General features: G+C 42.8%; 1 non-coding gene across 1 annotated transcript; it reads right to left on the bottom strand.

The window, feature by feature from the left end:
* Nucleotides 1-16,658: 16,658 nt before the first annotated feature.
* On the bottom strand, nucleotides 16,659-16,790 carry LOC125999807 (small nucleolar RNA SNORA51). The gene has a single exon (XR_007492276.1). It is a non-coding gene; the product is annotated as a small nucleolar RNA SNORA51 (small nucleolar RNA).
* Between the last annotated feature and the right edge of the window lie 7,003 nt (nucleotides 16,791-23,793).

The following is a 23,793-nucleotide window of genomic DNA, read 5'->3' as shown; positions in this document are numbered from 1 at the left end:
AGTTTAAGCACTGCAGTTAAAGCATGTGGCCCTAATAGTCAAAATAGAACAGGGGTTAAAGTGTTTGCTTGGCGTGTAGCCCACCCCTGGTTGGACCCCTGGTACCACATGGTCTCCTGATTACCAATGGCAAAGACCCCTGACCTCTAAGCATTGAAGGATGTGACTAAAAAAAAAACTAAACAAAAATAGCCAGGTTTAAGCCCCCAGACATAGAACCAGAAGTAATCCCTGCGTATCATGAATATAGTATCAAAACAACATCAGCAAAAGCTATGAGAATTCAGAGCCTTTCATAGCACAGCAGGTAGGGCACTTTCTATGCACATGGCCTACTTGGGTTTGATCCCCAGCATCCAATATCCTGAGCACCTCTAGGAATAATCCTAGGTACAGTGATGAATGATCCCTGAGTGCAGAAACAGGAGTAAGTCCTAAGCACCTCCAGGTGTGTGTGTGTGTGTGTGTGTGTGTGTGTGTGTGTGTGTGTGTGTGAAAGACCGTAAGCAAGGCCAGAGTGATAGAGAGGGTAGGGTGCTTACTCTGCCATGGCAGATCACATTTCAATCACCAGCATCCCATATGGTCTCTCAAGTACTGTCAGGAGTGATTCCTGAGTGCAGAGCCAGGAATAAACCTTGAGCATTGCTGGATGTGATCCCCCTCAAACAAAACAAACAAACAAACAAAGAAAACAAACATGAGACCGTGGTAAGTACCCCCAATCAAAAGCATGTGAACCCTGCAGCCTAGTGTAAGCCCCTGGAAATATTTGAAGCTAAATCTGTGTGAGTACCACGACGAAAAGTTTATGAACTACTAGTTCAATCTATTGGGGCCTGAGATGGGTACCACGGTTCCCAGAGGAGAGTGGCAAAGGGGTTGGATTGGAGGAAGGAAGGGCGTTGGAAAGGAGTAGCTGGAAGTGTGAGCTTGGAATCCACTGAGTTGCGCAGAGACTCTCCTTTGGGGGCTCCCTGTAGTAGATTTCTAGGTTCACTTTGGAATCCAATTCAAAATCTTCACCGTGGACTGCAATGCTGTCAATAGGCCACCAGAGGGCGCGCCAGCACAGCACTACGTGTACCTGGCCCCATTGCTCCAGTGACACAAAGCTAAGTTATCTTATCCGTCTCCGGGCAGTAATGGTTTACATCCAATGCAGTAAAATGGAGTTCACTATCTGGAAAAGTAAAAATTAATCAAAGTGCATGACCCTAGTACATGCCACAACTAAAGGGAGCAAGCTTCACAAGCTAGGGCACATCCCTGTCATCAGTGCAACAATAAAACCAAGGGACGGGGGAACCGGTTACTATTTATGAGTAATTTATTATTTGGGGGGTTGGTTAGTTGGACCATACCTGGCGTTGCTTCGGGCTTATTCTTTGCCCTGTACTCAGCGATCACTTCTAAAGGGGCTTGGAGGATTGTATGGGATGCTGAGGATTAGTATGGCCCCTTGCTAGACATGAACCCTGCCCAAGGTACTATCTCTCCAGCCCCTCAATTTATATATTTGTTTATTGTTACTATTTTATTTTGAGTTTTGGGCCACACCGGGCGGCACTCAGGGGTTACTCCTGGCTCTGCGCACAGAAATCCTTCCTGGCAGGTTCGGAGAATCTTATGGGATGCCGGGAATTGAACCTTGGTGGGCAGCATGCAAAACAAATGCCCTCTTCTCTGTAATATCGCTCTGGCCTAACTTATTTATTTTTTTTCTAGCGCTAAGGATTGGATTCAGGACCTTATATGTGCAAGTCAAGTGTTTTCACACCGAGTCACATTCCAGGCTAAATATTTAAAAACAAATAAAAAGGGTTTCATTGTTTTTCTGCTTTCTTCCCCCACACCTCCTATTTTATTTATTTCTGTTCTGCGTTTCGGAACACTTCTATTTATGTTTTGCTACTTCATAATGTTTCTCAAAGTTCTGTCGTTTTTTTATGTAGAACGAATCTCTTTTTTTGTTGTTGTTGTTGCTTTTGGGTCACACCCGTCTAACTGAAGTATTTTCTCCAGTGTACCTGCCCCCAGACATACAAACGGTAAGCAAAGAGCCTTCTGGCATTTTTTTCCTGGTAGGGGAGACTTCAGTTACTCTTCCATCATGGAGGTGCTAGCAGCCACTGACAGATGTGAATCTGAAGATCCACAACAACACTGTGTCTTTTTTTTTGGGGGGGGGGACACATCCGGTGATTCTCAGGCGTTACTCCTGGCTATGCGCTCAGAAATCGCTCCTGGCTTCTGGGGGACCATATGGGACGCCGGGGGATCGAACCGAGGTCTGTGCTAGGCTAGCTGCTTACCACTTACGCCACTGTTCCCGCCCCTAGAACGAATGTTCTTCAACAATTTTTTGTCTGGGGAATGTGGCTTTACGTGTGGGATGTACTAGGTTTAATCCCCAGCACACACACACGAAAAAGAAATAGTTCACGGGGACCAGAAAGGTGGCACAGTGGGTAGGGTGTTTGCCTCGCATATGGCAGACCTGGGTTCAATCTCTCCATCCCATATGGTCCCACGACTCACCAGGAGTGCAGAGCCAAGAGTAAGCCCCGAGCACCACCAGATATGATTCAACACCCCCCTCCCAAAGAAAAAAGAAACACTTCATTTTTTTTGCCACACCCAGCGATTCTCAGGGGTTCCTCCTGGCTATGCGCTCAGAAATCGCTCCTGGCTTGGGGGACCGTATGGGGCAACGGGACATCGAAACGCTGTCCGTCCTAGGTTAGTGTTTGCAAGGCAAGCACCCAACCGCTTGCACCACTTCTCCAACTTCACTATTTTTATAATGTTTTATTTGTTTGTTTGTTTGTTTACTTTTAGGTTTGGGGGGCCACACCTGGTACTGCTCAAGGGTTACACCTGACTCCGTGCTCTAGAACCACTTTATTCCATGCACAGGGAACCATATGAGATGCTCGGCTTTCAACCCCACTCAGCCATGGGCAAGGCAAGTTCCCTGCCCAAATTAACTGGCCCCTGTTCTAGTATTTCTACTGAGAAGATTGATGAAAATCTAATAAAGGTGTTTTTGTAGACATTTTTAGCCTTAAAAACATTTAGTATTTGTCCTTAAACTTCTGATGATTTTTTCTTGATTTTTGGTCCATTCCAGGTTGTGATCAGGGGTTGCTCCTGGCTCTGTACTAAGGAAGTACTCTTGCCTGTGCTTGGGGGACCGTGTGGGATGTGGATGATTCAATCTTACTCAGCTTCATACAAAGCAAATGCCCTGACTATTTCTAATATTTTGTTTGTTTACTTTTATGTTGCACCTGGCAGTGCTCCGGGGTTATTCCTGGCTCTGCACTCAGAAGTTATTTCTGGCAGACTCCAGGGACAATACAGGATGCTGGGGCTCAAACCCGAGTTGGCTATATGCAAGTCATATGCAAGTCAGAGCCATGCTCTGGCTCTTGGCTGCGACTTTGCTAATCAAACATGTATATGTTGTGCTTTTGATCATTTAGGATTTCAAAGTTTGGTGTTCTCTCAGCTTCCTATCTACACTTAAATCTGTCCTTAAGTTTGGGAAGTTCTCCGTTATTATTTCTTTTCTCACAGAGGTGTGAGGGCAGCCCACACCCTGCAATGCTCAGGAGCAATTGCTTAGAATATTGCTCAGGGAACATGAGATTTCAGGGATTAAAAATAAGGTTGAGGCCCGGAGAGATAGCACAGTGGCGTTTGCCTTGCAAGCAGCAGATCCAGGACCAAAGGTGGTTGGTTTGAATCCCGGTGTCCCATATGGTCCCCCGTGCCTGCCAGGAGCTATTTCTGAGCAGACAGCCAGGAGTAACCCCTGAGCAATGCCAGATGTGGCCCAAAAACCAAAAAAAAAAAAATAATAAGGTTGGCTACATGTAAAAGCCTTACCTGCCACCTGTAATATCTCTCCAGCCCCTCAGTTATTTCCTTGAAATTCCCACTAGTCTGATAACCCAGTTTGATATTTCTTGTAGATTTATCTCATTTTTTTCCTGCATCTTATTTCTTTCTTCATTTCGATTTGAGTAATTTTACCGCTTGGGTGTTTTTGTTTTGTTTTGTTCTTTGGCCACACATGACAATGTTCAGGAGTTACTCCTAGCTCTGCACTCAAGAATTATTCCTGGAGGTGTTTGGGGGACCATATGGGATACTGGGGCTGGAATCCAAGTCAGCTGCATGCCAGGCAATTGCCCTCTCTGCTGTGCTATCATTATCATTCCAGCCCCACCAGCCCCAAGTAGTCTTTCCTCTCCAGAGTATGTCTGCTTGTTGTGCTTTCCATGTTACACTGAGTCTATCCTATTTGTTTTTCATACCCAGCAGTTAAGCTTGCCAAGTTTCTTTGGGTTGTGGATCACATGCCACAGTGCTCAGCAGCTTTGGACTTAGTGATGCTCAGGGAATCATGAGCTACAAGGATAGAACCTGCACTTCCAATAGATAAAACAGGTGCTGGTCCAAACATTAAGTAGCTTGCTCTCTCTGGCCCATTTTGCAATATTTATTTATTTATTTTTGATTCACACCCAGAGATGCTCAGGTTGTACGCCTAGCTCTGCACTCAAGAAATACTACTAATGGTGCTGGGAGGACCCTAGAGGATGATAGAGATTGAACGATGCTTGGATATATGCAAGAGAAGTGTACTTGGGGCCGGAGAGATAGCATGGAGGTAAGGCGTTTGCCTTTCATGCAGGAGGTCATCGGTTCGAATCCCGGCATCCCATATGGTCCCCTGTGCCTGCCAGGGGCAATTTCTGAGCCTGGAGCCAGGAATAACCCCTGAGCACTGCCGGGTGTGACCCAAAAACCAAAAAAAAAAAAAAAAAAAAAGAGAAGTGTACTGTACTATCTATGGTCCCTGAAATTAAAACCTATCTTTATTCTCCTTGGTTAAGCACTCCTTTCACTCTTGGAGCTCTTTTCTTTTTTTGGTAGCTCGGATCTGCTTCTCTGCTTTAGTCAAGATTTTTTAACTCAGGCCAGAGTAATACTCAGCTGTAGGGTGTTTGTCTTCCACGCAGCTGGCCCAGGACGGATCTAAGTTTGATCCCTGGCATCCCATATGGTCCCCTAAGCCTGCCAGGAACGATTTCTGAGCACAGAGCCAGGAGTAGCAGCACCGATTGTGCCCCCCCAACAAACAAACATTCTCTAACTCAAGAAGTCTATGACCATACTACCCTGAACTCTGAACATGCCTGATCTCGTCGAACTCAAAAAGACAGACATTTTGTTATGAAAAATCTTAAGTTTCGAATCCTGGCGAATCTTCTATTCTGACTTTATGATGACACTCTGAGTCTTCTTTGTTTATCTTAAGGACACAACTGGCAGTGAACAGGGGTTGTTTCTAGCTGTGTGGCTCCTTGCTCTGGGGTTGCTTTTGGCAGTGCTCAAGATGGGGTGCCAGGAATTGAACCCAGGTCTGCCACATGTAAAATATGTGCTCCAGCCCTTTGAATTCTCCTCCTGTTGCTGAAGTCTTGTTATTTTCTTTGAGGAATTCTGTCTTACTTTTACATAATGTTTGCTTGTAGGATTTTGCTTTATTTTGCTTATGCATTTAGATTAGTCTTTTTGGGTTGTTTATTTTTTTTATTTTTCTGCAGATGGTAGTCTGACTGAAATTCTTTTTTTTTTTTGGGGGGTCACACCTGGCAGCGCTCAGGGTTACTCCTGACTCTATGCTCAGAAATCGCTCCTGGCAGGCTCGGGGGACCATATGGGATACCGGGAATCAAACCCAGGTCTGTCTGGCATCAGCCAAGTGCACGGCAAACATCCTACCGCTGTGCTATTCTCTCCGGCCCCAACTGAAATTCTTAGTACTAAGATTCTTTATGTGTTTGCTAGGGGGCACACCTGGCTGTACTAAGGGCTTACTCCTGGCTCAGTGGTCACATTAGCATTGATTGGTTGCTTGACCCAGTGATAAAGATTCACTGAATTATGGCCGAGGTCAGGATCTTAATATTTCCTTAGGATACATTGGAATGAAGGCTCAGCAGTAAAACCACCTTGTTTGATGCCTAGCTTACAATATAGTCCCCTGAGCCTGCAGAGTAAGATTCTGAGCACTACTGGGGGTGGGCCCCAACACCCCAAAATTAAGAGTACTTTTTCAAAGTTGCACAGGATTAGTGGATTTTATTGAGGTCTCAAAAAATTGTGATTTTTGCCACACCTGCCAGTGCTTAGGGATTACACAGTGCAGTGCTAGAGGCCATGTAGTGCCATGGATTAAACCCAGAAATCCTGTGTGAAGTGATGTGTCCTAACCCTTCAAACCATCTCCCCAGCTCCTTGTGATCTTTGTACAGAATCATTTTTGTGCATGAACAGGTTAACGAGACTATCTTCATTGGTAGTTGTGTGAAACCTTTGAAAGTTCAAGGACATTTTATAGAAGTCAGAGGATATATATTGTGCCCTTTCTTTTTCTGGGGGGTCACTCCTGATGGTGTTCAAGAGTACCATATAGGATGCCAGGATTCGAACCTGGGCAAGTGCCCTACCACTTTACTACCTCTCCAGCTCAAGTTATGTCTTGTGGAACTTACAAGTATATCCACAATTGTGTATCCCCCACCCTGATATTTTAAAATAATTTTTATTGTGATCAAAGTAAATTACAAGCCTTTCACAGTAATATTTAAGGTACACAGTGACAAAGAATTAGGGCCATTCCCACCACCAGTGTTGTCCTCCCTCCACCCCTGTTCCTACATGAATCTCATATCCCCCCCTTTGCCCCTTGGACTGGTAGTGTGAGAGGTCTCTTTTCTGTATAGCTTGCTGTAGATTGGGTATTGATTCTGGTGTCATTGACTTTGGGTTTGATGCTTAAGTCTGATCATATTTTATTTCCACTCAATGTTCATACAACTGGTTATTCCTGATACCATCCATTTTCCCCCTCAAGTTCTGAGGGAGAACAAGATGATTCAAGTTCTGTGGTCTGTTGGAAAAAGAAAAGAAAGAACGAAGAGGAAAAAAAAGGAAAGAAAAATGCTGGGGGATTCGTTTAGAGGCTATAAATATTAGTTCAGAAGAAGAAAGGGGAATAAGAAAAGGAAAAACAAAAACAAAATAAAACAAAACAGGCATTGACAAAAAACACAACAGCAGCAGCAGCAACAACAACAACAACAACAAATCATCCCCAAAACCACAACCACAAATAAAAAAAAAGAAAGTCTGGTGTGTCGAGGCTTTGTGTTTTTGTTTTTGTTTTTGTTTTGCATAGGCACAATAAGTATTGGGGAAGTTAAAAAGGGAATTCCCTTGGTCTAGGTGGTACAGAGTTTCTCCACCCTTGAAGCATACTGCCATGGGAGCAACTACGGTTTCATACACGCTCATTCTCAAACCCCAAGGTCTTTATATGGTGCCAGGAAACTTTCTGTTCAGTTGTGGATGACAAAATCAGTCCTCTGTAGCTAGAGATCTTGGTCCCCACCCTGATATTAAAAAAAATCAGAACAAAACAAAAAACAATGAGCCGGGCCAAAAAGATCATACAGTGGGTAGGGCACTTACCTTGCTCTTGACTGACCCAGGTTCAGTGCAATTAAATTCAATTTCCAGCATCCCATATGGATTCCTAGGCCCATTAGGACTGATTCCTGAGTGCAGAACCAGGAATAATCCTATGAGCACCACCGAGTGTAAACCCCTCCCCCCCAATTTAGCCCCACTTGGTGGTTCTCAGGCTTTGTGCTCAGAGGTCAAGCTTGGCAGGGTTTAAGGAACCCTATGTGATGTCGGAGATTCAAACCAGAGCCGGCTACATTGCAAGGCAGGAGCCTCATATCCTGTTTCATCTCCAGACCCTCATTTTCAGTTTGAAGATGTGGAAATAGTTGGGGGGAAAGTGAGGATTTTTGATTTAGAGACAATAGGGCAGGGACTGCCCGCCTGCCAATTGTCAAGGAATCTTCTTGAAAAGACACAAGATGACCTCAAGAGAGCGCTCTTTCCTAAGAGTCTCAATTTAGACCTGGCAGCCAGAAAGGCACAGAATCTGCATTTGGAAGACAAAAGAAAATGTCACTGTGGAGGCAAGATAATAGTTTAAGTACTGAAACCATGACAGATGAATTAGATAGGAAAGGGAGGCCAGCCAACCAGGACTATATTAATGTATAACACAGATTTCTTTTTAAAAATAATATATTTATTTACGGGCCAAAGAGATAGCATGTAGGTAGGGCATTTGCCTTGCATGCAGAAGGACGGTGGTTCAAATTCTGGCATCCCATATGGTCCCCTGAGCCTGCCAGGAGCGAGTTCTAACCCCAGACCGCTGGTGGGTGTGGCCCAAAAGAAAAAATATATTTATTTAAACACCATGGTTACAAACATATTTGTAGTTGGATTTCAGTTATAAAAATGAACACCCCCTTCACCAGTGCAATATTACCATCAGAAATGATGCCCATCTCCATTCTCCCCTACCCCCTGCTGTATTCAAGACAGGCATTCTACTTCTCTCACTCAGTACCATTGTCATGATAGTTGTCGGTATAGTCATCTCTCTAACTGCACTCACCATTCCTTGTGCTGAGCTTCACACTGTGAGCCAGTCCTTCTAGCCCTCATCTCTATTGTCTCTGGGCATTATTACAATAATGCCTTTTATTTTTCTTAAAACCCATAGATGAGAGATACTATTCTCTCTCCCTTAGACTTATTTTACTCAGTATAATAGTTTCCATGTCCATCCATGTATAGGAAAATTTCATGACTTCATCTCTCCTGATGGCTGCATGATATTCCATTAACACAAATTTCTTTTTTCTTTTTCTTTTTTCTTTTGTTTTTGGGTCACACCCGGCGGTGCTCAGGGGTTACTCCTGGCTGTCTGCTCAGAAATAGCTCCTGGCAGACCATATGGGACAGCGGGATTCGAACCAACCACCTTTGGTCCTGGATCAGCTGTTTGCAAGGCCGCTGTGCTATCTCTCCGGGTCCCAACACAAATTTCTTAATCATCAAAACTAAGATAAAATTATGTGAAAAAAAGGCTAAATCTGTCTCTGTTGGTGCACATGTGTCCATTCTGCACAAGTTTAAGAGACTCATCATGTCTCCAAAAGCCAAAATATGTCATGTTCAGGTCACTTATCTTGCATGCAACTGACTTGAGTTTGATCCACAGCATCTCAAATGGTCCTCCAAGCACTGCCAAGAGTTATTCCTGATCACAAAGTCAGGAATTACATTTGGCAGCCTGGGCATAGCCCCCAAATCAAAACGAAACAAAATAGGTCATGTTCCTATTACATGAAATATTATAGGAAGAATAGTTGCTAATATTTACTGAACACTTCTGTGCTTTAGGTAGCCCTTTAGATCATAGGAAGATTTTATTTCATTTCCTTCCCTTTGTGTTGTTGCAATGCTTAGGGCTCACACACCTGGTATCAGTGCTCTGGGGGTTCTGCACTTGAGTGCTAGAGATCCAACTTATGTCTTCATACACTCCCTGTGGTAGAGAGCCTGTGTGTGCTGACTTAAGCACAATACACACACTGACTCATTCACATTAATAAGCTTCTGGCTGGAGAGATAGTACAGGGGTTAAGTAAGGCCCTTGCCTTGCATGTGGCTGACCTGGTTCCATCTGTGGTATTGCCAATGGTTCCATGAGCACTGAGATAGAAGTAAGCCCTGAGAGTCTTCAGCTGTGCTCCCCATGCACAAAGCCCAACGGTAAGCTTCTGTGACAGGTATGAAAGTAAATACTGTCTCACTTCATGTGCAAGAAACAAGCTTGAATATCATGTCCACATTCAGAGGAAATCCCCCAATTTCTCCCTTCTGAACACCCTCCCTTTTGTGGTTTGATCCACTGCCCTCTCGAGTTCTCCCTCCTGCTCATGATTTGCATTCATGTCCCTGAGCCACATTCATTCTCACACATCTTTCAGTGGGGGCAGAAGCAGACCAGCAATTTTAGGCCAGAAGGTGCTAGGTCCTGTGGTACTGGTGGATTCCCAAACCAACACAGAGATACTGGTGGGGGCCTCTGGGGATGCACTCAACAAAGCTGGGGGACCATGGAGTGCTGAGTTGGTTGTAAGGAGGGCATGTTTCATCAACCTGCTTACCATCTATCCAGCCCACTTTTTGCTGTGTCTACCTGATGTAGTCCTATTGGCCATTTTATGCTAAGCTGCTCTGCCCCACCAAAGGCACTATTACATGTTTGCTAAGGCGGGGGTTCAGACTTGGAGGTTGTCAGGGGCTATTCCTGCCTCTGTGCTTAGGAGTTACTCCTGGTGATGCTTAGGGAGCCATACGTAATGCCTGAGATGGAACCCAGGTCTGCCCTTTGCAAATCAAGTACCTTACCCCGTGCTAGCTTTCTGACCTTGAATTCAACTTTATACTAAGGCTTTATACTAAGCCTCTTCTTACTCATTAATCATTATACTCATTAATCACAATGATGAATACAAGAAAACCATTTCTCTCCTTTGTTGGAGGACACACCCAGCTTTGCTCAGTGCTGACTGGTCCTGCACTCAGGGAGCATTCCTTGGGGCCTCAGGGGTACCATAGAGGATATTGGGGATCAAATCAAGGTCGACCAAGGCAAGTTAAGCATCCTATCCACCCACTGTACTATTGCTCTGGCTCTTGGCATGCATATTTCTAAGTTTCATTAATGGGGGTTAGAGAGAGTATGGCGAAGAGGGTGTTGCCTTGCAAGCAGCCGGCCAGGGTTTAATCCCTGACATCCCATATGGTACCCCTGAACCCACAAGCAGTGATTCCTGTATGCAGAGCCAGGAGTCAGCCTGGAGGATCTCCAGATTGTGACCCAATCCACCCACTCAAGAAAAACAAAATAAAACAAGAAACACCCCCACCACACATGGTCCCAGTACTAGCTAGCAGTAGGCAAGATTGAGATCGAAGGAAAAGCAGATTTTGCTTTGCAAAATCTAAGATTCCTCCTGGTGGTCAGCTGAGTATTGGTCCTTCAGTAACGGCTTAAAAGAATGGTGCTTTTGAGACCAGAGAGATAGCACAGCTGTAGGGCACTTGCCTTGAATGTGGCCAACCTGAGAAAGACCCAGGTTTGATTCCCGGCATCCCACATGCCCCCTTAAGCCTTCCAGGAATGATTTCTGATCACAGATATCTGAGTGCAGAAATCTAACCCCTGAGAGCCACAAGGTGTACCCCCCAATAAAATACTGGTGCTTTTTTATGAGGGAGGACTAGATCTGCATTCCTGGGGAGCAGTGGGAGACTGCTGCGAATAAGGTCAGGAAGGAGCACCAGTGGCTCCAACCTTTGGTGTCCCCCACCTTTCCCATCATCCAGACCGTTTGGTCATTCTTCTCCACCTGTGCTGTGGAAATTGCTCCCGGCTAAACTTTGCTCTTTAAATGAGATCCTGGCCTAGATCTGTGGGGCAAGAGAGGATTTTGTCTTTCCAAAAAGACCTGTTCTTAAGCAGGACATTTTTTGGCTATTGTGCAGTACACAGTTATAAAGTTGTTGATGGTCGAATTTCTATCCCATCATTATCCAACACCCATCCCACCATCAGTGTACACTCCCTGCTACATATATCCCCAGTTTCCCTCCCACCACCGTCAACCCCCACGCCTGCCTGCCTGCCTCTATGGCAGATACTTTTCTCTCTCACCAGTCCCCCTTTTTTTCTTCAGGCATTGTGGTTTGCAATATTGTTTAGCAGACCTTTGGGACAATTGGCTAATAATTTTGTTTTGTATGACTGTCAGCTGCTGTCCTTAAGGAAGTTGAATAGCATAAACCATTTGAGGATTAATTTAGGGGAGAGTCTCCTAAGTGGTTCCCCGGAAGCCTCGTGTTTCCTACTGAAAACTCTTTGGAGGTTAGGGTACACTCACAATGCTCAGGGGTAGCTCATAACTGCCCCCAGGAATCACTCTTAAAAGGGCTTGGGGGACCATATGGGATGCTAGGTTGGCCCTACCCTTTCACTAGAGCTCAGGTTCTGTCTCGCAACCCCAGTTGACAGTTCAAGTAAGGCCACGAGGATGTGGTGCTGCTCAGACATGTGGTATTGGTCTCCAGGGATACATCCAGTGATCTTGTGGACAATGTGGTGCCAGGAATCAAACCAGAGTCAGTGGCAAGCAAAATGAAACTGGTGGAGTTCCTGGATGACTGACTACTTTGCCTGGGCTTTCAGGCCCATTTCCTTTCCTCGCAGAAAAGACTTTCAGGGGCGACAAGCAGTGAAATAAAAACAGGCTTTATTAAAAGGCACTGAATAAGGGGAGGGAGAGGATAAGAAAGGGAGGGAGGGAGGGAGGGAGAGAGAGAGAGAGAGAGAGAGAGAGAGAGAGAGAGAGAGAGAGAGAGAGAGAGAGAGCAGGTTTCTCCAAAGCAAAAGAGAGTTCCAGCATGAAAGTAGGGGAGTCCACATCTCAGGAGGAAGAATGTGGGAGACCCCATGACTAAAGACCATGTGCATGGGACCAGGGAGCAGACATGCACCTCTCCTTTATTCAGAGTTGGATTATATGGGGTTTCTCCCAACCTGCTCCCATATGGGTTTTCTATGATGTAAGTGTCCTATAGTGCTTTCCAGGGGGAAGGTTCTATCTAGTTCATTTGATGTTCCCTGAGCTTCATTTCCTGATCTTTATTCCTGCTGGAGCTTCTCTGATCAGACTTTAGTTCCAGTATCCACAAAGTATGTCCTGGTAGCCTTAGGGCTAAGGACAAATGTAATGTCTTCAAATTCTATCTTGGTTTTATTAATTCCTGAGAACTTTTACTAGATCTCAATAAATCACAGCCTTGTGGGGGCTCTTCCCTACCTGCCTGCTTCAAAGGGAATCACTTTTACCCCTGGACTATCTGTCCAGCCATGAGCATTAACACTTAATGGGTTTCCTAGGAACCAAACGCACCAAATCTGAGGCTGGATTTTGGTAACAATTTCTTAAATTATTTCCCAAGCACGAATGGAAGCAGGTGAACTAGGTAATTGAGTTTGGTCATTTTAAATCACACACACCAAAAATGTATCCAATCAAAACAATTTGGGGGGCCAGAGCAGTGGCGCAGCAATAAGGCATTTGCTTTGCATGTGTCTGACCTAGGACGGACTGCGATTTGATCCCCCAGCATCCCATATAGTCCCCCAAAACAGGAGAAATTTTTTTATAGTTCCCAATACTGTTCAACCTAAAGCATAAATAGTCTCACTATGAGATATTTCTTTTTTATTTTTATTAACACTTTATTTAAACACCTTGATTACAAATATGATTGTAGTTGAGTTTCAGTCATGTAAAGAACACCACCATCACCAGTGCAACATTCCCATCACCAGTGTCCCAAATCTCCCTCCTCTCCACACCACCTCCACCTGTACCCTAGACAGGCTCTCTACTTCCCCCATTCATTTATACTGTTATGATAGTTCTCAATGTAGTTATTTCTCTAACTGCACTCATCACTCTTTGTGGTGAGCTTCATGTCATGAGCTGGACCTTGCAGCCCTCCTCTCTTTTGTCTCTGAGAATTATTACAAAAATGTCTTTTATTTTTCTTAAAACTCATATAAGCGAGACTATTCTGCACCTATCTCTCCCTCTGACTTATTTCACTAAGCATAATAGATTCCATATACATCCATGTATAGGGAAATTTCATGACTTCATCTCTCCTGATGGCTGCATAATATTCCATTGTGTATATGTACCACAGTTTCTTTAGCCATTCATCTATTAAAGGGCATCTTAGTTGTTTCCAGAGTCTGACTAAATAGCACTAAAATGAATATTTGTGTGAGGAAAGGAATTTTGTATTGTATTTTTGTGTTCCTAGGGTATATCCCTAGGAGTGGTATAGCTGGATTATATGGGAGCTCAATTTCCAGTTTTTGGAGGAATCTCCATATTGCTTTCCATAAAGGTTGGACTAAAGGGCATTCCCACTAGCAGTGATTAAGAATTTCTTTCTCTCCATATCCTCACTGGAGCAATTTCTGAGTGCATAGCCAAGAGTAACCCCTGAGTGTCACAGGGTGTGGCCCAAAATCCAAAAACAAAAACAAAAACAAAAAAATAACAATTTGGATATTCCTTAAACGGTAGAAATTGTAGTAATATTACTCATAGGTATATATCCTAGAAACCCAAAATGCCATGCAGAAAAGCCCTCTGCACTCCTATATTCATTGCAACGCTATTTACAATTGCCAGAATCTAGAAACAACTCAAATGCCTGAGAACAGATGAGTGGCTTAAGAAACTGGTACATCTACATGATGGAATATTATTCAGCTAATTGGAAAAATGAAGTCACGAAATTTGCTTATACATGGACGGATATGTAGAGTATTATGTGAGTAAAATGGGTCAGAGGAAGAGAGACATACAATAATCTCACTCATTTGTGGCATATAAATAATAAAAGACAGTATGATGATAATATACAGAGACAATAGAGATAATGATCAGGGGGACCACAATAGTGCACACCACAGTGTCAAAAAGGAACAGAGAGTGAGAGAGAAGTAAAATTTCTGCACCAAAGGCAGGTGGGATGGGTGTGTGGAGATGGGAAGAAAGCTGGGGACGTTGGTGGTGAGAAATGTGTACTGGTGAAGGGTGGTATACATTCTATGACTGAAACTCAATCATTGACAATTTGTACAAAGGGTGCTTAAATATAGTAGTTATAATAAAAATGTATTCAATCAAAATAGATAATAGGATGGCTGAGTATTGGAGATAGCAGTAGATATCCTGGGGCTGGAGCCATAGTTAAACAGGTAGGGCATTTGCCTTGTACATGGTGAATGCTAGTTCAATCCCCAAGAACCCATAGGGTACCCTGAGTGCTGCCAGGAGTGATTCTAAGTGCAGAGCCAGGAGTAAGCCCTGAGCAAGTCTGGCTATGGCCCAAAACTCAAATTAAAATAAAGGAAGTCCCTAACTTGGTGCTCTGTCTCTCTCTGTCTCTGTCTCTCTCTGTCTCTCTGTCTCTCTCTGTCTCTGTCTCTCTCTCTCTCTCTCTCTCTCTCACACACACACACACACACACACACAGAGTAGGGATTGTACCTGGACAGACAACAGAATCAGGTAGGTCTTGTATGTCCACAGAGATGAAGGAATCAGGCATGGCTTTTACAGACAGATGAGAGACAGACAGAGGGACAATGCAAGTGGCTGATCCTAAGAAAACTGAGGAGACTGTGAGCTATCTGGGGTACAGTCTGAGAGAGCCTTAAGAAAGGCCTTGATGGGGGAAGCCTGAACACTGGGGAGTGACCCAGACTCACCTAAGTGAACTGTAAAATAGAGTCTATGTTTGTTTGTTTGTTTGTTTATTTATTTATTTATTTATTTATTTTGGGGCCACAGTTGGAAACGTTCAGGGGATACTCCTGGCTCTGCACTTAGAAACCGCTCCTGACAGGCTCAGGGGATGCTGGTGATTGAATTCAGGTCTGTCCTGGGCCAGCCACATGCAAGGGAAATGTCCTACTGCTGTGCTATTACTCCAGCCCAAAGACACTAACTTTTTAAGCTTTTGAGTTTTGTCTACAAATCTTTCATATGATTCTCAAGAATCCACTAGCACAGGGAAAATCTACTTTTGCAGTAACAAGAGTATTTTTATTTTAAACTTTATGATTAGACCCCCTTCTAATGTATGTGTTTATTCCTGTTGACTCCAAATATCTATCTATTGAGTGTAGCTTGCCATTAATATGTTGTTTAACTTTAAAATATGGATTTGTAAGAGTGAACTGGAGAGGAACTAGAGTCATAGCATAGTGGATAGAGCAGTTGCCTCAAAGTGGCAGACCCAGGGGCCGGGTGGTGGCGCTAAAGGTAAGGTGCCTGCCTTGCCTGCGCTAGCCTTGGACGGACCTCGGTTCGATCCCCCGGTGTCCCATATGGTCCCCCAAGCCAGGAGCAACTTCTGAGCACATAGCCAGGAGTAACCCCTGAGCGTTACCGGGTGTGGCCCAAAAACCAAAAAACAAAACAAACAAACAAAAAAAAAAAACAAAAAAAAAACAAAGTGGCAGACCCAGACTTGATCCTGGGCCTCCAATATGGTTCTCTGAGCTGCCAGGAGTAATTTCTGAGTGCAGAGTCAGGAGAAACCCCTGAGTATCACTGGGTGTCCCCCCAAAAAAAGAATGGACTGGAGAGATTCCTGCACTCAGCCAGCTGTTCTCAAAAGAGATATAAACAAAACCATGAAAAATAATGTTTACACTAGACATGTAGTTGAAAGCCCTCAATACAGGAGGAGAGAGGGTGGGCCAAGTCCTGAAAAAGTCATGCCTACTGCATCCATCACCCATAATCACCACTTTGGCCTATGGTCTTGCTTCACCACTTCTTTATGACTCTCTGCAGAGATACCAATATGACCAAACTCCTGGTATGCCAATATTTAGGCTGATATCATCAGGCCTTTTTGGGAATGAGTGTGGGCAACCTCTCCCAGGCCCCCCCCCATCACCTTCTGTACTTATGAAAGCCCTGACAGCTGAAAACCTGCTCTAAAATGCTGTAGTAGCAGCAATAGTGCTTTAAATTTCTGCACCACGTGGCCACATTTGCAGCCACACAACACTTCACTTTTTTTTAACACTTCACTTTTTTTGTCCCACCATTCACAATACAGACCAGGCAAAGGACCTGGTTTGAGTTGTATATGGGAAGCATTTACTGTACCTCCTCTTCTATACAGTCAGTGTAAAGAACACAGCCTGTGGTAAGGATTGGGAGGCCTTTCTCTTGTTTTTTTTTTCCATTTTTTTCCTTTATTTAAACATCTTGATTACATAAATGATTGTGATTAGGTTTTAGTCATGTTAAGAACCCCCCCTTCACCAGTGCAACATTCCCACCACCAATGTCCCAAATCTCCCTCCATCCCACCCCACCCCCACCTGTACTCCAGACAGGCTTTCCTGTTCCCTCATTCATTCACATGATTATGTTAGTTCTCTGTGTAGTTATTTCTATAGTGTATTTACCACTCTTTGTGGTGAGCTTCATGAAGTAAGCTGGTGTTCCAGCCCTCCTCTCATTGTCTCTGAGGATTGTTACAAAAATGACTTTTATTTTTCTTAAAACCCATAGATGAGTGAGACTATTCTGCGTCTCTCTCTCTCCCTCTGACTTATTTCACTCAGCATGATAGATTCCATGTACATCCATGTATAGGAAAATTTCATGACTTCATCTCTCCTGACGGCTGCATAATATTCCATTGTGTATATGTACCAGAGTTTCTTTAGCCATTCGTCTGTTGAAGGGCATCTTGGTTGTTTCCAGAGCCTGGCTATTGTGAATAGTGGTGCAATAAATATAGGTGTGAGGAAGAGGTTTTTGTATTGTATTCTTGTGTTCTTAGTGTATATCCCTAGGACTGGAATAGCTGGGTCGAATGGGAGCTCAATTTCCAGATTTTGGAGGAATCTCCATATTGCTTTCCATAGAGGTTGGACTAGACCGCATTCCCACCAGCAGTGGATAAGAGTTCCTTTCTCTCCACATCCCTGCCAGCACTGATTGTTCTCATTCTTTGTGATGTGCGCCAATCTCTATGGTGTGAGGTGGTATTTCATCATTGTTTTGATTTGCATCTCCCTGATGATTAGTGATGAGGAGCATATTTTCATGTGCCTTTTGGCCATTTGCATCTTTTTTATCAAAGTGTCTGTTCATTTCTTCTCCCCAATTTTTATGGGATTAGATGTTTTTTTCTTGTAAAGTTCTGTCAGAGCCCTATATGTTTTGGATATTAGCCCCTTATCTGAAGGTGTTGGGTGAGTAGTTTCTCCCACTGGGTGGGGGACTCGTACCCTGGACACTAATTCTTTTGAGGTGCAGAAGCTTCTCAGTTTAATGTATTCCCATCCGTTGATCTCTGCTTCTACTTGTTTGGAAAGTGTGGTTTCCTCCTTGAAGATGCCTTTAGTCTCAATGTCATGGAGTGTTTTACCGAAGTGTTGTTCTATATACCTTATGGTATCAGGTCTGATATCAAGGTCTTTAATCCATTTGGATTTTACCTTCGTACATGATGTTAACTGGGGGTCTATGTTTGCTTTTTTGCAAGTGACTAACCAGTTCTGCCAGCACCACTTGTTGAAGAGATTTTCCCTGCTACACTTAGGATTTTTTGCTCCTTTGTCAAAAATTAGGTAATTGTATGTCTGGGGAATGTTCTCTGAGAACTAAAGCCTAATCCACTGATCTGAGGGTCTGTCTTTATTCCACTACCATGCTGTTTTGATAACTATTGCTTTGTAGTACAGTTTAAAGTTGGGAAAAGTAATGCCTCCCATTTTCCTTTTCCCTAGGAGTGCTTTAGCTATTTGAGGGTGTTTATTGTTCCAGATGAACTTCATAAGTGTTTGATCCACTTCTTTGAAGAATGTCATGGGTATTTTAAGGGGATTGCATTAAATCTGTATAATGCTTTGGGGAGTATTGCCATTTTAATGATGTTAATCCTGCCAATCCATGAGCCTGGTATGTGTTTCCATTTCCGTGTATCCTCTCTTATTTCTTGGAGCAGGGCTTTATAGTTTTCTTTGTATAGGTCCTTCACGTCTTTGGTCAAGTTGACTCCAAGATATTTGAGTTTGTGTGGCACTATTGTGAATGGGATTGCCTTCCTGACTTCCATCTCTTCCCTATCATTATTGTTGTATAAAAAGGCCATTGATTTCTGTAGGTTGATTTTGTAGCCTGTCACCTTGCTATATGAATCTATTGTTTCTAGGAGCTTTTTGGTAGTCTTTAGGGTTTTCTAAGTAGAGTATCATGTCGTCTGCAAACAATGAGAGCTTGAGTTCTTCCTTTCCTATCTGGATTCCCTTGATATCTTTTTCTTGCCTGATCACTATAGCAAGTACTTCCAGTACTATGTTGAAGAGGAGTGGTGAGAGAGGACAGCCTTGTCTTGTGTCAGAATTTAGAGGAAAGGCTTTTAGTTTTTCTTCATTGAGGATAATATTTGCCATTGGCTTGTGGTAAATGGCTTCAACTAGATTGAGAAAGATTCTTTCCATTCCCATCTTGCTGAGAGTTTTGATCAAGAATGGGTGTTGGACCTTATCAAATGCTTTCTCTGCGTCTATTGACATGATCATGTGATTTTTATTTTTCTTGTTGTTGATGTTGTGTATGATGTTGATAGATTTATGGATGTTAAACCATCCTTGCATTCCTGGGATGAAACCTACTTGGTCGTAGTATATGATCTTCTTGATGATGCATTGGATCCTATTTGCCAGGATTTTGTTGAAGATCTTTGCATCAGCATTCATCAGGGATATTGGTCTGTAATTTTCTTTTTTGGCAGAGTCTCTGTCTGGTTTTAGTATCAAGGTGATTGCAACCTTCCATGGGGGACCCCCGACCCGCGGGGGTGTGGGAATGAAGGTCGCTAGTTATTCGTGGGTTTGCCCGAGCAGAACTGATCTGTGAAGAAAACTTGAGAAGTTAGTAAGAAAAGTCCTCAAGACAACACATGCTGTTCAAAAGGGGTTTATTGCCGGGGGAGATCAGCTTTTAAAGGCAGAATACGTCATAGAGGTGTTACAGTTTTTCCCCCAATCACAATTGCAAGCACTCATTAGCATAAGCTGGGGGCAGGTATTAGGGAGGGGCAAAGAGGTAGAGAGCACATGTTTAACCTGAAAACACAAGATCCAAACAAGGTTCTATAAATTTTACTCAGCAAGCATAAATAAAATACCAGCTGTAAACATATTAATCTTTTGCTAACACAAAGGCAAGTTGCTCTATGATTTTCTTTCTGGCTGGATGTATTGGGCTGCTTTGAATTACTTTAGTATTTGTCTATTTCCTTTGTTCTCAGGGCATGGGCGCCTCTAGTCACGTGGGTGACAAGGTCAGGGATTTCTGAGGTGTCCTTTGTTCTAGGTTCCATCAGCTAGGCTCCCCACAGGTGATGTTGGCTTCATAAAAGCTATTTGGGAGTGTTCCCGTTTTTTCAATTTCATGGAATAGCTTGGCTAGGATTGGTAGTAGCTCCTCTTGAAAGATTTAAAAAAATTCATTAGGAAATCCATCTGGGCCTGGGCTTTTCTTTTTGGGCAGATGTCTGATTACAGTTTCAATTTCCTCAGTAGTGATGGGGTGTGGGGAGCCTAGCTGATGAAACCTGGGACATAGGACACCTCAGTAATTCCTAATCTGGTCACCCACGTGACCAAAAGGCCCATGCCTTGAGAACAAAGAAAATAGACAAAAATAAAGTAATTCAGAGCAGCCCAATATATCCAGCCAGAAAGAAAAATATAGAGTTTGCCTTTGTGTTAGCAAACATTATTAAGAACTCTGTTTGAATCTTATGCCTTTTAGTAAAACGTGCTCAGGTCTACCTTTTTGCCCCTCCCTATTACCTGCCCCAGTTTATGCTAATGAATGCTTGTAACTGTGATTGGTGTAAAATTTGTAACACCCCTGACGTGTTTCAGCCCTTAAAAGCTGATCCCCCAACAATAAACTTCCCTTTTTGAACAGCATGTGTTGTCTTGAAGGCTTCTTTTACTAATTTCTCTAGTTCTTCTTTACAGGTCGGTTCTGCTCGAGTGAACCCACTAATAACTAGCAACTTTCATTTCCACACCCCGCGGGTCGGGGGACTCCCACGAAAGTTGCAATGGGGGTGTTTAGATATGCTACATCCTCCTTACTTAAATGTGGAAGGTTATAACTGTCCAAGAATTTTTCCACTTCTTCTAGGTTTTCATGTTTAGTAGCATAAAGTTTCTCAAAGTAGTCTCTGATTACCCTTTGGATCTCTGCAATATCTGTTGTGATCTCCCCCTTTTCATTTATAATACGGGTTATCTGATTTCTCTCTCTCTTTCTTTGTGAGTTTTACTAATGGTCTATCAATCTTGTTTACTTTTTCAAAGAACCAACTTCTGCTTTCGTTGATCTTTCAGATTGTTTTTTGGTTTTCCACTTCATTGAGTTCTGCTTTCAGCTTTGTTATTTCCTTCTATCTCCCTATTTTTGGTTCCTTTTCTTGGTCATTTTCTATTTTTTTGAGCTGCGTCATTAAGTTATTCAGGTATGCCCCTTCTTCCTTCCTGATGTGTGCTTGTAGAGCTATAAATTTTCCTTTCAGGACCGCTTTTGCTGTGTCCCATAGATTCTGGCAGTTTGTGTCTTCATTATCATTTGTTTCCAGGAAAGTTTTGATTTCCTTTTTGATTTCATCTCGGACCCACTGGTTGTTCAGTAGCAGGGTGTTTAATTTCCAATTGTTAAAGTTTTTCTTCTGTGTGGCTTTGTAGTTCACATCTAAATTCAGAGCCTTGTGGTCAGCAAAGGTAGCCTGCAAGATTTCCATCCTCTTTATTTATGGAGGTATGTTTTATGTGTCAGCATGTAGTCTATTCTTGAGAATGACCCATGTACATTGGAGAAGAATGTGTATCCAGGTTTTTTGGGATGGAGTGTCCTGTATATATCTACTAGTCCTCTTTCTTCCATAACTCTTTTCAGGGCTAGTATGTTTTTGTTGGGTTTCAATCTGGTTGACCTATCAAGTGTTGATAGGGCCGTGTTGCGGTCTCCCACAATTATTTTGCTATTATTGGTTTCTTTTTTCAGATTTCAGTAATTGTTTTAGATAATTTGCTGGTCTCTCATTGGGTGCATATATATTTAATAGTCTGATTTCTTCCTGTTGCACATATCCCTTGATTAGTACATAATGTCCATCTTTGTCGCTTACCACTTTTCTGAGTATAAAGTTGGTGTCATCAGATATTATTATGGCCACCCCAGCTTTTTTGAGGGTGTTGTTTGCTTGGATGATTTTCCTCCAGCCTTTGATTTTGAGTCTATGTTTGTTCTGACTATTCAGATGTTCTTTCTTGTAGGCAGCAGAAGGTTGGATTAATGTTTTTGACCCATTTTGCCACTCTGTGTCTTTTAATTGACATAGGATTTAATGTCATCTTTGTAAATAAGTTTGCTGTGTTTGTTGGTCTCTCTTGTCTTAGAGTAGACCTGTCAGTTTTTCCTTTAAGGCTGGTTTATCATCTGTGAAGTTTCTGAGCTGTTGTTTATCCATGAAGCTATGTATTCTTCCTTCAAACTTGAACATGAGTCAGGCTGGGTGCAGTATTCTCGGTGAGGCATTCATTTCATTTAGTCTTGTCACAATATCCCACCACTGTCTTCTGGCCTTGAGAGTTTCTTGTGACATGTCTGCTGTAAGTCTTCGGGATGCTCCTTTGAATGTAATTTCCCTTTTTGATCTTGCTGCTTTCAGTATTCTATCTCTATGTATTTGTCATTGTAATGAGGATGTTTCTTGGGGTGTTTTTCTTTGGGTCTCTTTTAGCAGGTACTCTTCGGGCATGCAGGATTTGATTGCATGTAGTCTTTAACTCTGGGAGTATCTCTTTGATGATGTCTTTGACAGTTGATTCTTTCTGGAGATCTCCTTCCTGTGTTTCTGGGGCTCCAATGATTCTTATGTTGTTTCTGTTGAGTTTATCAAAGACTTCTATTTTATCTGTTCGCATGCCTTGAGTACTTTTTCCATTGCCTGTTCGTTTGTCTTAAGGTTCTTTTCCAATTTCTTCTGTTGTGTTGAGTTTTTCTGCATCACATCTTCCAGTACTCTGATGCTCTCCTCAGCTGCTGATACCCTGTTGGCGAGGCTATCCACTGAGGTTTTCAGTTGAGCAACAGTGTTTTTCAGATCTGTTATTTCAGTTTGGAGTTTTCTGATTTCTGTCTTTGTGTTCTCTTCAGATCGATTTATGCTTTTTTTGAGTTCTACGAACATATTCCATATTTCTATTCTAAACTTATCTGAGAGCTTAATCAGGTGGTTGGAATTTATTAGGTCATCCAAGCTTTCGTCTTCATTCTCTGTGGATGGTGTTTGCCTGCGAGGTTTCCTCATTGTCACGCTTTTAGTGTGGTTTTTCCTGCGTGTTGTGGTGGGGTTCATTGGTTAGAAAGAGTGCACAGCCACGAAGTGAAGCAGCCGCGCTCTTCTGCTGCCTCTAGTTGACATTTTTTTGGAGGTGCACTCTCTAGGCCTCTGAGGAAATCTTTAGGGATTCAGAAGCACAGGCAGACAGGCATAGGCAGGAGAAGTTTCCCTTGAATTCCTCAGAGTGAACAAAAGCACAGCAGGGCAGAGCCTCCACGGCCAGAGACCTTAGCTTATTGGACAGCGATCCCCACAGCTATAATGTACTTACTGGGCGGCTTCAAAACATAGTTTTTGGGGGTGCATTCCCTAGGCCTCTGAGGAAATCTTCAGGGATTCAGAAGCACAGGCAGACAGGCACAGGCAGAAGTTTTAACACTTCACTTTTTAATACTATCATCCCCATAGGAACACAGCAATTTAGATGCCAGAGTTACTTAATGTTTAAAAACAAATAAAGTAACAGAATGGTTAGGTAACAACAAGAGCTTAAAAATCTGACAATGACTTAATAACCTCATTGGAAATACTTCACAAATTTGATTGTCACTGTACTTAATTTTACTCTACTTTCTTCTTTTTATTCTTTCTATACTTATTGTAATAATGTTGTAATAATAATATTACAAAAAGTAATAATATACTTTTTGTAAAAATATTGTAATGTGATAATAATGTAAATAAGTATTTATAATAATAATCTGGAAACAAATGTATTACAATTGGCTATGTCAACTATGTGATGCATACTTTATAATGAAATAAATTAACAGGAAAGGCATTTGT

The sequence above is a fragment of the Suncus etruscus genome, chromosome X (genome assembly GCF_024139225.1).
Source record: "Suncus etruscus isolate mSunEtr1 chromosome X, mSunEtr1.pri.cur, whole genome shotgun sequence".
NCBI classification, from domain to species: Eukaryota; Metazoa; Chordata; class Mammalia; order Eulipotyphla; family Soricidae; genus Suncus; species Suncus etruscus.
Note: the sequence above shows the minus strand (reverse complement) of the source record. Positions and strands in the feature narration are given on the sequence as shown.